This window comes from Quercus suber, unplaced genomic scaffold (assembly GCF_002906115.3).
Source record: "Quercus suber isolate HL8 unplaced genomic scaffold, Cork oak 2.0 scaffold_7, whole genome shotgun sequence".
Classification (NCBI taxonomy): domain Eukaryota; kingdom Viridiplantae; phylum Streptophyta; class Magnoliopsida; order Fagales; family Fagaceae; genus Quercus; species Quercus suber.
In genome coordinates, this window is record NW_027069473.1 from 1,486,583 (window position 1) to 1,500,833 (window position 14,251).

General features: G+C 28.8%; 1 long non-coding RNA gene across 1 annotated transcript; it reads left to right on the forward strand.

The window, feature by feature from the left end:
- Positions 1–6,295: 6,295 nt before the first annotated feature.
- On the forward strand, positions 6,296–11,715 carry LOC136067883 (uncharacterized). The gene is made up of 2 exons (XR_010629294.1): positions 6,296–6,630; positions 7,145–11,715. It is a non-coding gene; the product is annotated as an uncharacterized LOC136067883 (long non-coding RNA).
- The last annotated feature ends 2,536 nt before the right edge of the window (positions 11,716–14,251 follow it).

The window sequence follows — 14,251 nt, forward strand, 5'->3', positions numbered from 1 at the left end:
ATTTTTACCTACTAAGTTTTAGTTATATGATTATGTTTTTTATGGTTTATTATATTAGACTCCTCGTTTTTTACACTAAATTAACTAATTTGGCACTAAAGTTTAAAATTTTGGATTAGATGAGACACGTGGCGTAAAATTAAACTCTAATTGAAATTCAATTTTTACACTAAATTAACTCACTTGGCATAAAATTCTAAATTTAGATTAGATGAGACATATGGCGCAAAATTAGACTCTAATTGAATTTTAATTTAAAAATTAATTTGATTTTCTCTTTACTTCACTTATTATTATATATATAGATATATAGACTAGCTTGTAACCCCATGCAAATATATGGATACACTTAAAGATATACAATAAAATGCATAATATAGTTCATATATATATATATATATAATTTAAATACTATTAATAGTCATTTTTATATTTTGTTAACTCTTTAAAACATTTTGTAAGAATATTATTAGGTATAAAATGTAAATTGTCCATTTTTTTTAAAAAATTATTGTGAAGCACTTTTTTTTTTTTTTTTTTAACGATTCATTTATTCTAGACTCTTCACTAAATTAACTAATTTGGCACAAAAATTTAAAATTTTGGATTAGATGAGATACGTGACGCAAAATTAAACTCTAATTGAAATTCAATTTTTATACTAAATTAACTCACTTGGCACAAAATTCTAAATTTAGATTAAATGAGACACATGGCTTAAAATTAGACTCTAATTGAATTTTAATATGAAAATTAATTGGATTTTCTCTTTGCTTCACTTATTATTATATATATAGATATATAGACTAGCTTGTAACCCCATGCAAATACATGAATAAACTTAAAGATATACATTAGGATGCATAATTTAGTTCCTATATATATATAATTTAAATACTATTGATAGTCATTTTTATATTTTGTTAACTCTTTAAAACATTTTGTAAGAATATTATTCGGTATAAAATGTAAATTGTCCAATTTTTTTTAATTATTGTGAAGCACTTTTTTTTTTTTTTTACGATTCATTTATTCTAGACTCTTTAATTTTTGTACTTAATAACTCACTTAGATAAATATGTATAATGTGGTCTCACATTTGATTCTAAAATTAAGAAATAAAACTTTTTGAGAATAAATAATTTAGGATACATGGCGCAAAATTAGAACTCTAATTTGAAATTCTAATTTGAGTTTCTCTTAACTTCACCTATTATTATTATTATTATTATTATTATTATTATTATATATAGATTGATAGCCAAAACTTATAGAAAAATCAATTAGATTTTAACTGGACTCCCAATTTTGTGCCACATGTCCTATTTAATTTTTAATTTTATGCCAAATGAATTATTGAGTATAAAAATTGAAGAGTCCAAATCCAATATATATATAATAATAGGTGAAGCAGAGAGAAAATCCAATTAGATTTCAATTGGATTCTCAATTTTGCGCCACTTGTCCTAACCAAAACTCAAAAAAAAAAAAAAAAATCTAATTAGATTATAAATTTGACTCCAATTTTGTATCATGTATCTTATCTAAATTTTCTAATTTTTGTGCCCAAATAAATGATGCATTAACATTTAACATGGAAGCCAAGAAAACCACAATGATAATGCTCATTAGCCTAAGTAAGAACATCTTACCTGCACACTTTTATAGAGATTATAAATTCGACTCCAATTTTATGTCATGTATCTTATCTAAATTTTCTAATTTTTGTACCCAAATAAATGATGTATTAACATTTAACACGGAAGCCAAGAAAATCACAATGATAATTTTCATTGGCCTAAGCAAGAACATCTCACCTGCACACTTTTATAGGTGATCTCAATAAAGTATAGAGCTCTTCTAATTCCACAACCAGAACCAAGGAGTCCAACGAGAAAGACTATAAAAGTAAAACATCATCTCCTCTTAATTCCATATCATCATCTCATGTCTCCTCCTCTCTCAACCTCTACCAACTAGATCCACACACTACCCTTTCCTCCTCCTTATAGATTTCTCAGAGTAAGGCCGAATTCAAACACAATGTTCAATCCCATTCTTCCTTACTTCACATTCTCATACATTAACACTTCATTGGCACCTCCAAGAAGATTCCAAACTCAATGATCAGTTTTTATTTTTTAATGTCCCTTTATAAATTTTAAATAATAAAATGCAATATTCTCTTTTTTCTTCATTGGAGCATCACTTAAATAATAAAATGCAATATTCTCTTTCTTTTATTCATTGTTTTATCTAATACTATCCTATGTATGATAAACCAAAAAAAAAAAAAAAAAAGACCAATAGCATTACTTAAATAATAAAATGCAATATATATTTTTTACTGTTTGATTTAGTTCTATCATCCGTGTGATAAACCCAAAAAAACAAAAAAAAAAAAAAAAAACTATGTATGATAAACCAAAAAAAAAAAAAAAAAACGGCCAATAGCACTACTTAAATAATAAAATGCAATATATATTTTTTACTGTTTGATTTAGTTCTATCATCCGTGTGATAAACCCAAAAAAACAAAAAAAAAAAAAAAATGGCCAATAGCATCATTACAATTAACCAATCCCGTGCGATAGCACGGGGTTACATACTAGTTAGATTAAAAATAGGATTTCAATTGGAATCTAATTTTTTGCCACGTGTTCGTCTAAGTTTTTAATTTTTGTGCTAAGTGAATTATTGGGTGCAAAAATTGAAGAGTTTAAAACCAATTAAATTCTAAATCATATATATATATATATATATATATAATATAAGAAACCATTACATATTTTAGAAATATATGATTTTAAAAAGTATAAGCTAATACCATGTATAATTTGAATTCTTCTAAAAAAAATGTATAATTTGAACTGTATAATTGTGATTTTTTTAATTGTATCCATGCATATGCACGAAGCTACACACTAATAATAATAATTGGTTACAACAATAAAAAGAAAAATTTGAACTTTGATTCTTTTTAAATAAAAGGGAGCAAGAAAAGCTTAATCGTTAATGACATTATTTAATCACAACAATTTCTATACACATCATTAGGTGTGATTGCAAATCACAGTAATTTATATATATTTATATATATATATATATATAATAACTAATAATCGAAACGTTTGACTTTTTGTTACTTGCGCCTTATTGTGCTACGTGGCTACACAAATTATTGTCACATTTACATTTAAAAACACTAAAATATTGTGTCTTTTCGTTTGGTAGAAGAAGAGAAACATTTTAGTGAATTACATTCGCAATCACACAATGTTCTGTTTCTTGGGGAGTAGTTACAAAATATCAAACAGACGCTTCTTTCTGGCTACTGGGTAGTTACAAATTATCCCCCTTTCACATTCCTTCCCACCAAGAAAAAAAAAAAAAAAAACACTTATTTCTTATCTTTTTTTCCCTATACACTTCTTTCTCTCTCTCTCTCTCTGTCCCCCTCTCTTTGATAATTTATTTTCTGCACAACTTTGATACAATTTCTCTATACAAGCTTTCCTCTATATGCCGAAAATATCATAAGACTCTCCAATGGGATCTACGACTGTCTCTTCAAGGTACAGAACTGGAACACTATAAGTTGCAAGTTTCACTTTTCTTTTTGGTGAAAATCAAGAAAAATAAATATTAAATAAAGGTTTTTTTTTTTTTTCTGCCTTAATTTTTCTGATTCATTTGTAGAACTAAGTGCAAGAATGGTGGACATAACAAGCACGGCTGTGGCCATGTCAAGTAAGTTTATCAAGATCTTAATTTTTTCTAACCGCTGGTTTTTTTTTTTTTTTTTGTTAATTTGGAATTCTGTTCTTTAATTTTTTAAATTTGAGTCCCAATTGATTCACATAACTTCACGTATAGGATCATTGTCTCCTCAAAATATCAAAGACTGCCACTCCTGTAAGAGTCTCTCCTCTATTTGTCTTTCTCTCTGATTTCTTCTTCTTCTTTTTTTAATTGAATTTGATCGGTCTGATTTACGTTGTCAATTTAGATTTTTCAGTGATATATATGGGCCCTGAAGCCACATGGCAGATAAGGATACAACAATCAAGTTATTAGAATAATTGCAGCAGTTTATCCCTATCAAGTGGCAGTAGTTTTCTCTATCAAAAAAAAAAAAAAGTAGCAGTAGTTTTTTGCTTTTTTTGTTGATAGGGTCAAGTAGCAGTAGTTGGATTTGAAATAAACTCATTCTATTTTGTAGAGTAGATTAGGTGATTACGTTGGTTGTCATTACTCATTAGGATGTTATTACATCATTAGCCAATTGTTTCGGCTATTTTAATTCTAATTAGTTTGCTATTTGAATATTTTCAATTGGATGTAATCCATACCATGGCTGTATTTTATACAGAAAAGTGTTGAAATAAAGATCATTAGAAAATTTAAAGAAACACTATCTGTTTTCTCTCATTAAGGAGATTAGTCATCTCAAATTGACTAAAATCCTCTATTCTTTTCAGTTGCTAAGGAAATTTTGCATGCAGGTTACTCATATGTGGTCAACGGCTAATTTTGATAGAGGAGGTACAATACTTGTCCTAATTTACTATTGGTAAATGTATGATGTAACACATAAAGTTGTTAATCTAAGCATGTTTGATGTCCTTTTTTGCGTCTTCATCATCATTGTTGTTGGTGATGCTTATTACAAAGCTAGTGCCCCTTTTCTTTCTATTTTCATTGGTGGATAGGATTTTCTTTTTTGTAAATATATGGTTTTCATTTGGTAAAAGTTTGGGTTTTAATTATTACCAAAATGAGTGGATGAAAAACTATTCTCTTTCTTTGAATTGTGATCACCTTAATTTGCAAAAGAAATTTTGAATTCCACTATTGGTTGTAACCTGCTAAATCTTCTAATTGTTGATGTATGCTACAAGATCTCATGTTACTTCATTGGTAGATAGGATTTTATTTTTTGTGAATTTATGTATTTCATTTTGTTATAAGTTTGGGCTTTAAGTTTTCCCAAAATGAGTGTATATAAAACTGTTCTCTTTCTTTGAATTTGTTAGGGGAACAACCTACATTAAAATCAAAATTTTTCAATATTTACCCAACATTGATATCTAATTATGAAATTCTATTAAAGAACGTGGATTGAATGGATTATATAGTCATTTTGTGATTCATTCTAAATTTTGAAATAGTCCATATTTAAAATAAATAAATAAAACAATTTAACATACTTATCATTGCATAGGTGTTCACTAAAGGCCTCTAATAGGTAAATTGATTATTTATTCTTATATGATTTGTCTTCTTTTGTTTTTGTACAGACAAATCTCCAATGTTGGAGCTTAAATGCTCTAAAACATTGAAAGAGAAAATCAACTAACTTATGCAGTAGGTGATTGATGGAAGGTGCGATTTGCAAATTGTCCTAGTCTCCATTTATGAATGTTGAGAAAGAAGACATTTGAGGTCTTCCACTTAGGCAATTGTACTATCGCATGCTGTTTTAAGAGACATAATTTAAGAAAAAAGTTTCATGAAAGTTTAACATGAAAGTTTCATTTCATGTTTGTTATACAACTTCCTTATTGAAAGCATTAACATTCTTAATTTGTGTTTTAGTGTCAATTCAAATGCCCTTTTATATAATATAATATATGTTTTATTTGTCTACTTCAATAAGGAAAACAAACACTATTCAACTAAGAGAGATGCCCGTGCATTGCACAGGTAAGCGACTAGCATATATATATATATATATATATATATAACCGAAACCTTTGACTTTTGGTTGATTTTTGGTTGCTGCCACCACAATTTTCCACATCACCTTTCTTTTCTTTAAATTCTTTTTAACATTTTATTAGATTAGAATTTATCAATTTAGAACCCTAATACAAGTATACAACTCCCCCTTCAGCCTTCACGTCAAAGCCAAAGTGCTAAACCCTACAACCTCTGTTTTCTAATATACGTTAGCACCCCACAACCTCTGTTTTCTAATATATATCGTTCATAGCTTTTTTTTCTTTCTAGGGTTCTGATTTGGAAGACCCTTTTTTTTTTTTTTTTTGATTCACCACCAATCTCCCCTTTCACAGGATATATATATATATATATCTATATCTATATAATAACTAATAGCCGAAACGTTTGACTTTTTATTGACCACTTCTCATTGCGCCATGTGGCTACATAAATTACTGACACGTTTACTTTAAAACATTAAACAATTGTATCTTTTCGGTGAGGCGACTTTTGGTTTGGTGGTTTATGAGAAACAATTTTCTGATTCTCTTCATATTAAAAGTTTCTCAAAAAGAAAAAAAAAATACAACGTTTTGACTCTTGGGTAGCAGTTACAAATCCGTTTCATATTCCTACCCATAAAAAACCTCTATAAAAAAAAAAAATTCAGACACTTTACTTTGTCACTCTTCCCATACGCTCCTCTCTCCCTTTCTCTCTCTCACTCTCTTCCGAAATGTATTTCCTATTCACAATTTTGAAACAATTTCTCTCTATTTGGTTGAAAAACTCAGAAAAATGGCTTCGTTGCGTCAAAATTTCCCGGTTCAATTTCTCCAAATGACTCCACCTGCTTTGAATCTTTCTACTCAAGATACCCCAAACGCATCAGATCAAATCTCCTTCGTAAGATCACCTTGAATCCTCAATTTTTGTTGTTGTTATCCTAATCTATTTGCTAATGAATAATTTGTGGTTTTTTGTTTCCATTCTGAACATTCTTGAATTAGGACGAAAGACAAAATAAATTTGAGGCTCAAATGTTTGGGATTTGGGGTTCCTAATTAGAGTTTGCTGTAATTATAGATTTCACTTCCTAATCTGTTTTCCTCTTTGTACTTTTTTTTTTCCCCCAGGGAAACACCATTATAGTGGGCAGTTATAGATTTTATACAGTTACAAATACATTTCACTTTATATTTCTTTAGACAAAAATCAAAAACAAAAAATTCAACTTCCTTCTGATTCTTCACCCTCTCTTTTTAAACGGCGGTGAACCTTTGGTTTTTACAAAAAACATTTGGGGGGTTGTAATGCTATGTTCCATTTTAGTTTTTTGATTCAAGTTATTGTCAAGTTTTTGAGTCATATTTTAGTCTAGGAAATTTTAATTCTCTTTTACTGGACTCACTTTTTTCAGATCTCCAATTGAAACTTCCAAATTGGGCAAAGGTGAGTTGTTCAGAAAACTTTCTCAAACACCTCACACAGTCGCACATCTTTAGAGAAACAAAAGAATGCCTAAATTAATCTATAGAAGCAAAGTTCTTCCTAGGTAGTTACAAAAAAATTTATGTGGCTTCATATCTCTTCCCAAAAAAAAAACTTCTTTCTTCTCCCTCTGTTTCTTTACATTCTTCTCTCTCTGTTTCTTTACATTCTTCTCTCTCTCTCTACCTCTCTCTCTCTTTGTACTCTATTCCTGCAACAACTTTGAAACATTTTCTCCACACAAGTTTTTCCCTGTTTGCAGAAATACTCAGAAACAAGACTTCTTTTCTACTTTTTAAAAATAATTAAAACAACTGAATCAATATACATAGCAGCGAAAATTATCTAAAAAAAGAAAAAGAAAATTGAGTGAGAGAGAGAGTGTAAGATTTTGAAAGGTAAGTTTTTACAAATTTTCCGCTTTATATTTCTGGTTCTTAATTTATTCTTCTGTTAATAAATGGTTGATTTTGTATTTACATAATTTAAATTTTACTATTAATTGACTAATGAATTTTGAGGGCATTTGTCAATGAGGAGGAGGATAATTTGTGCTATATGTTCAAAGTCCAGCAAGATTTGGTTTTTGAGATTAGTTTATGATTAGTTTTAGGGTTATTTTACAAAAGAAATACAGTTGACAGAAATCTAGATAAATAATTAATGAAATAGAAAAAATATATATATAAGAATTTGTTTTTGTTGCATGTAATACTATAGGTGTTGAACAATTATTGTATTACAATGTTAGGGGTGAATTCATTGAATTTTGTGTCATTGTTATTCTGTTTTAGTACAATGCAGCCATATAGATGCGTTGAGAGTTGAAAAGAGTTTTAGTTTCAGTTGTTTCAAGCATTCGAATTTAGTTACCTGCTTGGTAAATCTTTGTTTTAAGGCATTGAAATAAAAAAAAAGATATGTTATCTATTTGTTTATTGTTTGGACTCAACCTATTATTTGAGGATTGAATATAGTGAAAATGGCTGCTTTCCTAATTGTTGCCAAAAAAAAAAAAAAACCATAGCAATCGTTCACTTTTTTTTTTTTTTTTTTTTTTTTTTTGGGTTTGGTTTGATATTCTTCAAAATTTGTATTACGTGCTGAAATTGGTAACATAAATGCGTGTATGTATGTTTTGTTTGAAATGTAATTTTCCAATTAGTTTTTGTTTAGATGGTTTTCCTCGCCCCACAGTGTTCACATACTTGTGTTGGAGGTCCTAAATTCATTGCCTCCATAAATTTTGTATGCATTTTATATTTACATCTTATAAGCCTTCAAAGAGATGAATGGTAATATCCCTTCTCTGATCTTGAAAAATTGCTGGTATGTCAAGTAGAAATTAATTAATTCGTCAATCTTACTTATTTTAAGATAAGTGCTAATCAAATTTATAAGGTTTGCATATTAAGCCAAGAGCAGCAGCTTTTGTATTTAGATTTTTTTGAGATTAGCGTGGAGTATTTCAGTTACAAAGGAAGTGGGTCTACCACAAGCCAAAAAATATATAAATACATAAATAAAGATTTTTTTTTTGAGATTACTGTTGTTTTACTAATTTACTTTGTTCAAACACAATCTGTATTTTGTATGTTTCATTCAAGCCATAAATGGAAATTGTTGTAATACCACTTTTTTGTTTCTTTTGTAGGAAAAAAAAAGTTTCCATCATTGGTGAATTGTTTTGTATCATCCAACTTAAAATTCATTTAAAAATCTGTAATATGCCTTTTAGTTTTGCATAGTGATAAAGGTGTTCATTAAAGCTTGCTATTTGTTAAGGGTCTGTTTGGATTGAACTTATTGTTGCTGAAACTGAAAACTGAAAACTGAAAACACTGTAGCAAAATAATTTTTAAATGTGTGAATAGTACCGTGGGACCCATTTTTAATATTTTTTATTGTGTGAACAGTACATGAACAGTAATTTTTGTTTCCTGCACAGTGATTTTACTGTTCATGAAAAAAAAAAAAAAAAAAAAAAGAGGAAACGCTGATAATAAACGTAGGAAAACGTTGAATCCAAACGCCCTCTAAGTCTCTCTCAACCCTCTCTCTGAATTTTTGCCTCAAATTTATAATATCTAATACCATGCCCATCCTGTGTAATCAAATATAACTAAGTTATATAACTTATATTTTAGACCAAGTTATAGTTTCAACAGCTAATACTATCATAGGAATTATATACATAGCCTTTTTTAATTTCCTATGTTAAAACAGAGTTCCAAACACGTTTATATCTATAATTATTTATAGCTATGAATTGATTTTCTCATGCTTAACCTTTACCACTCCAATGCAAAGAATTATTGTAGTTCTCAGCCTGTATGGATCGTATCATTTGAGTTTTGCTTTTGTCTTTGTCTCTGTTCTTCTGCTTGCAATATTCCAGCTAAATATAGGCATTTTTTGTTTCTCTGTATTACTGTAGTTCTTAGCATGTATGGATCATTCTTCTTCAATTGGTTTATAGGAAAGAGATGAGATTTTATAAGGAGAATGCTTGGGTCATAGCATTGAGTAACCGTGATAGCTAATTGTGGTTGCTGTTGGTTTATGTGTAAATTAAATGTCTAGAACTAAGATATTTGTGACAATAGTGTTTATTGAAATTCTTTATAAATTGAATCTTTAGCTACATGATTTACAATTAATATGAAGTTGTATGTTTTTATTGTTGCAAAATTTTATTTGGATTCTGGCTTTAAGCCTAGCTATAAACATACAACGGTTTCAAGTTGCAATTCTTTGTAAATAGTTTTCCCTTTCTTTTTTTATTTTCGTTCTTTTAGATTTTTTCTTCATGGGCAAATCAACCTCTTAATGATTCCTTTAGCCTTTTCTTTTTTATCATAAGGTTGATTAATTATTTTTTTATTTAACTATCCCGTGCATTGCACGGGTTAGCGACTAGTATATATATATAACCGAAACCTTTGACTTTTGGTTGATTTTTGGTTGCTGCCACCACAATTTTCCACATCACCTTTCTTTTCTTTAAATTCTTTTTACCATTTTATTAGATTAGAATTTATCAATTTAGAACCCTAATACAAGTATACAACTCCCCCTTCAGCCTTCACGTCAAAGCCAAAGTGCTAAACCCTACAACCTCTGTTTTCTAATATACGTTGGCACCCCACAACCTCTGTTTTCTAATATATATCGTTCATAGCTCTTTTTTCTTTGTGGGGTTCTGATTTGGAAGACCCTTTTTTTTTTTTTTTTTGATTCACCACCAATCTCCCCTTTCACAGGTACCTTCATTTCTCTTTCTTTCTCTCTTTGGAATGCTAGTCATTCAGGTTTTTATCTCTCATTCTTTGGGTTTTTAGTTTTGTTAGATATATTAGATTCCAATTGCTTCTTAATTTTTCCGCTTCTACTTAGAGTTTCAATTTTAGGTTTTTGGATTTCTTGATAACATTTGTAAGCATCCGCCTTGTCAGAAATATAAGATTGGTAAACGCAAAATCTAAGCATTGGTGAATTGGAGCTCCTCAGGCGTGTTGCTAAGCAATTTTAAAGTACTTTTAGCAGACCCATAATTTGATTGTTAGCCTGTAGCAAAATGTCATAAGGATTGAACCATTGAAAGATTGTGTTTTGTTCTTCTCAAATTAGTTGAGCAAATCCATCTCTTCCTACTAAAATGCACTGGGCAATTTATGTGTTTGTCGCAGTTTGAGCTATTTTATGTTTTAGAGACTATATATGTCTTGACTTCAAACATAGTGAAATAATGGATTTGATAAACAATTCAATAAGATGATTTGCATTATGATGGAAAGGTGCAATTCTATGTTAAATATAGTTTTTCTTATGTTCTTTATATTTTCCCTATTTACATGTATTATGGTTTGCTTCCAACAATTTTATTTTCTGATTGTAAGTCATTAGAAAACAAGGTAAATGTGTTTCATTTATTTTCTCTTTTGTGTATATTATTCGCATATTTCAGTTAGGTACTCAAAAGTAATTTGTTTGGTAAAAGGTATTGTTCTTTAATGCCAAATATTTGTTTGAATTGGAAGCCTTAAGAAACAATTTTCATGAACAAGGAACCCTCATTTTTTTGGTACATTTTATGTTCAGCTGGTCCTTGGTGTTACTATTAGTTACATATGGCTTGATCTTAATGAAAGATTTTTTCAAGGCAAAGTAACGAGGGTTTCTGTAATGCTATTTATATCTGAGTTGAGAACTTCTTTCATTGTAATTTTGGATGGCTCTTGCTTCATGTTGAATGAAATTTCTTGAATTTGCTGCAAACCTTGATGGGTATTGCTTAATGAAAAGTTATATGTCTCATACATGTGGTCAACTACAACTATCTCGACCATTACTCTTGCACATGGAGGGGTAAGTCCATATGACTTTCAAAAAAAAAAAATTCATCTATCTTTAATAGCAAGGTCAACAATCTGACATTGACCCAAAAAAAGATTGAAATAAATATGACTCTAGGCTTACTTTTTTTTTTTTTTTTTTTTTGAGAAATAATTACAATATGCTGCTAACCCCGCAGCTCGAACCCTTTTCCCCTAGACCCCCAAGCACTTTGTACATGGAAAGATACTAATTCGGCTATAATGATTTTTTGTCTTAAAGATTTTCAGTTTTATTTTTTTAAATGTATACGATATATGCTTACATTAATGATTTTTTTATATAGCTAATAATCTATTTGTCTTTTTAAGAAATTTCAATGAGCAATATAATATTTGTCTTGGTTTGTCTCAAATTGTAATTTATAGGTGCTAATTTTCTATTTTCAGTTGGGTTGTAGCTGTTGCTTTGCAGATAGTTTTTGTTTCAGCAAATCATTTTTGAAATTCATACATATATTTTTATTTTGGTTGGAATTAATTAGGTTTTTTAAGTTAGAATGAGTTTTAAGAAGGACAAGGACGTGTAAACTCAACAAGTAATCTGGGAAAGACAACATGAACTTGTGACTAAGACATATGCTAGGTACATAAAACTTTTTCTCCTTTTGATTTCAATTGGGTATTTGTTTTTGCACTCCTTATTTTGAATTGTGGCAGGGTAATTGATGTTTGTCATGTTTCATTTATTATTGTTGTTGTTTTTTTTTTAGTTTATGGATTTTTGCTGCCTAGAATGTTACTTTTATGTTGATGAAATATCTTAATTCATATTGGTTTTCATTATTGGATATTTGGTTGCACTTATTACTGCAATGTTGAATGATTCCTCCATGACCAGTGGTCACACGATTTAAACCAACTTTGAACTTATAAATCCATTCCTATTCTAGAATTATAGGAGCATAAGTATAGTGATGATCTTATTTTTTATTCAAATGGTAATTTGTTTAAGCTTGAACATTTTTTGTAGGGACTAAGGCTTCACAATGTTGAAATTGTCAGTTTGAAAGAAGCAGACAAGAAGAATTTATTAAATCATAAGAAACTATACTAGGTTCTTGGTTTAGATCATACGCTGCTAAATTTTATTGAGCTTGCAGATATGACAACAAAATAAGATATTTAAAGAAACAAACAGATTATTTGCAAGGTATCACTATTACCTTTATATTTTATTACTTTGGTAGTGTGCTTAGCATTTTGTATATCATTTTTTTTCAGGTATCATGGTGACATTGCTTCTTTTTTGCTATTGTAACATCGTCATTTTGTAGAACTTTTAGAAGTATCATGAATGATTATTGTTAGGTTCTGAATCATTGATGAAAGTTTTATTTGAGTGCTTTCAGTTTGTCAATGGAATGTTTTTTAAGTAAAAAAAAAAAAAATTAATGTAGGATAGTCTATCATCCTAATATGATGCCACTCAATTTTATTTGGTAGTTTAGACTTTAGAGCTCATTCATGATAAAAAGTCTTTCTAATTATGACTGAGAATATGCTTCAAAAGTTTCCAATTATTTGAAGTATGTAGTAGTTTCATTCTCAAAAGTTCTTGCTTCATCATATTAAACTCGACCTGTTTGTGTTTTGAAATTAACTTGAACTCTTATTAAAAACATGGTTTTGTATTACTCTATATGAACACTATAAAGAAGTAAACTTTGACTTTTTAGTTTTAAATTATAATTTTTAACTTCTGTAGTCAAACTAAGAAGGTTGAAGGAAAATTTTTCAAAAAAAATAGGAAAAAGGCTTATGGATTTTATGAGATGTATACGTGTTGATTGTGATTTTTACGTTGTAGAATAATGAAAAGAACTAAGAAGGAAAAAATGACTTTGTTTAGGAGCCACTTGAATTAAGGAAGAAGCCTAAAGGTTGCTTCTAATGTTGTTGCACTTGATGATTCAAAAGTTATGTAGACATGTGCTTATGCATTATATGTGATGTTTTGTTTGGCAAAATTTACATTTTTGAGGTTCTTCAATAAATGATTTTTTTTTTTTTTTGGGAGTTATGTGTATATGTGTAACTGTTATTTATCTTAATTCTTACCCATCAAAAACATATCATCTATCTTGATACTAGAATATCTAGACGAAGGATTTGCACTTGATCCATTAAGACCAAATTTGAACATGCAAGTGATTTTGCTACCAATAAAAAGCTGGACAATTTGTAGCATGCAATTGATTCTTTTACCCAATTTTGTAGTCAAACTTGCAAATGATTCTAATTGTAAATCTTGACCGTTTGTAACTTCCTTTGGATCCAATACATACATACATATATATATATATATATATATATTGAGTTGATCTCATTTTTAGTATCATATTTACAAAACCTGGATCATCGTTTTTTTTGTTTTTTTGTTTTTTTTAAAGAAGGCAGTTTATATTTTTCATCTCACTATTGCCAAAAAGTAAAAACTGTAGAGGTTGTTATGTATTGGCACATCTCTTTTTTGGGGTACGTATTGATATTGTACTTAAAACACCAAAATAAATCAAATAAAATAGAGTTCTATTACTAATGTTTAATCATTAACCTTTTGAAAATGATTAACAGCCAATAAGAAGATGAAGTTTAGTTCAAATTCTCCTCTCTAATTATTGGAATCGAAATAAAATTAC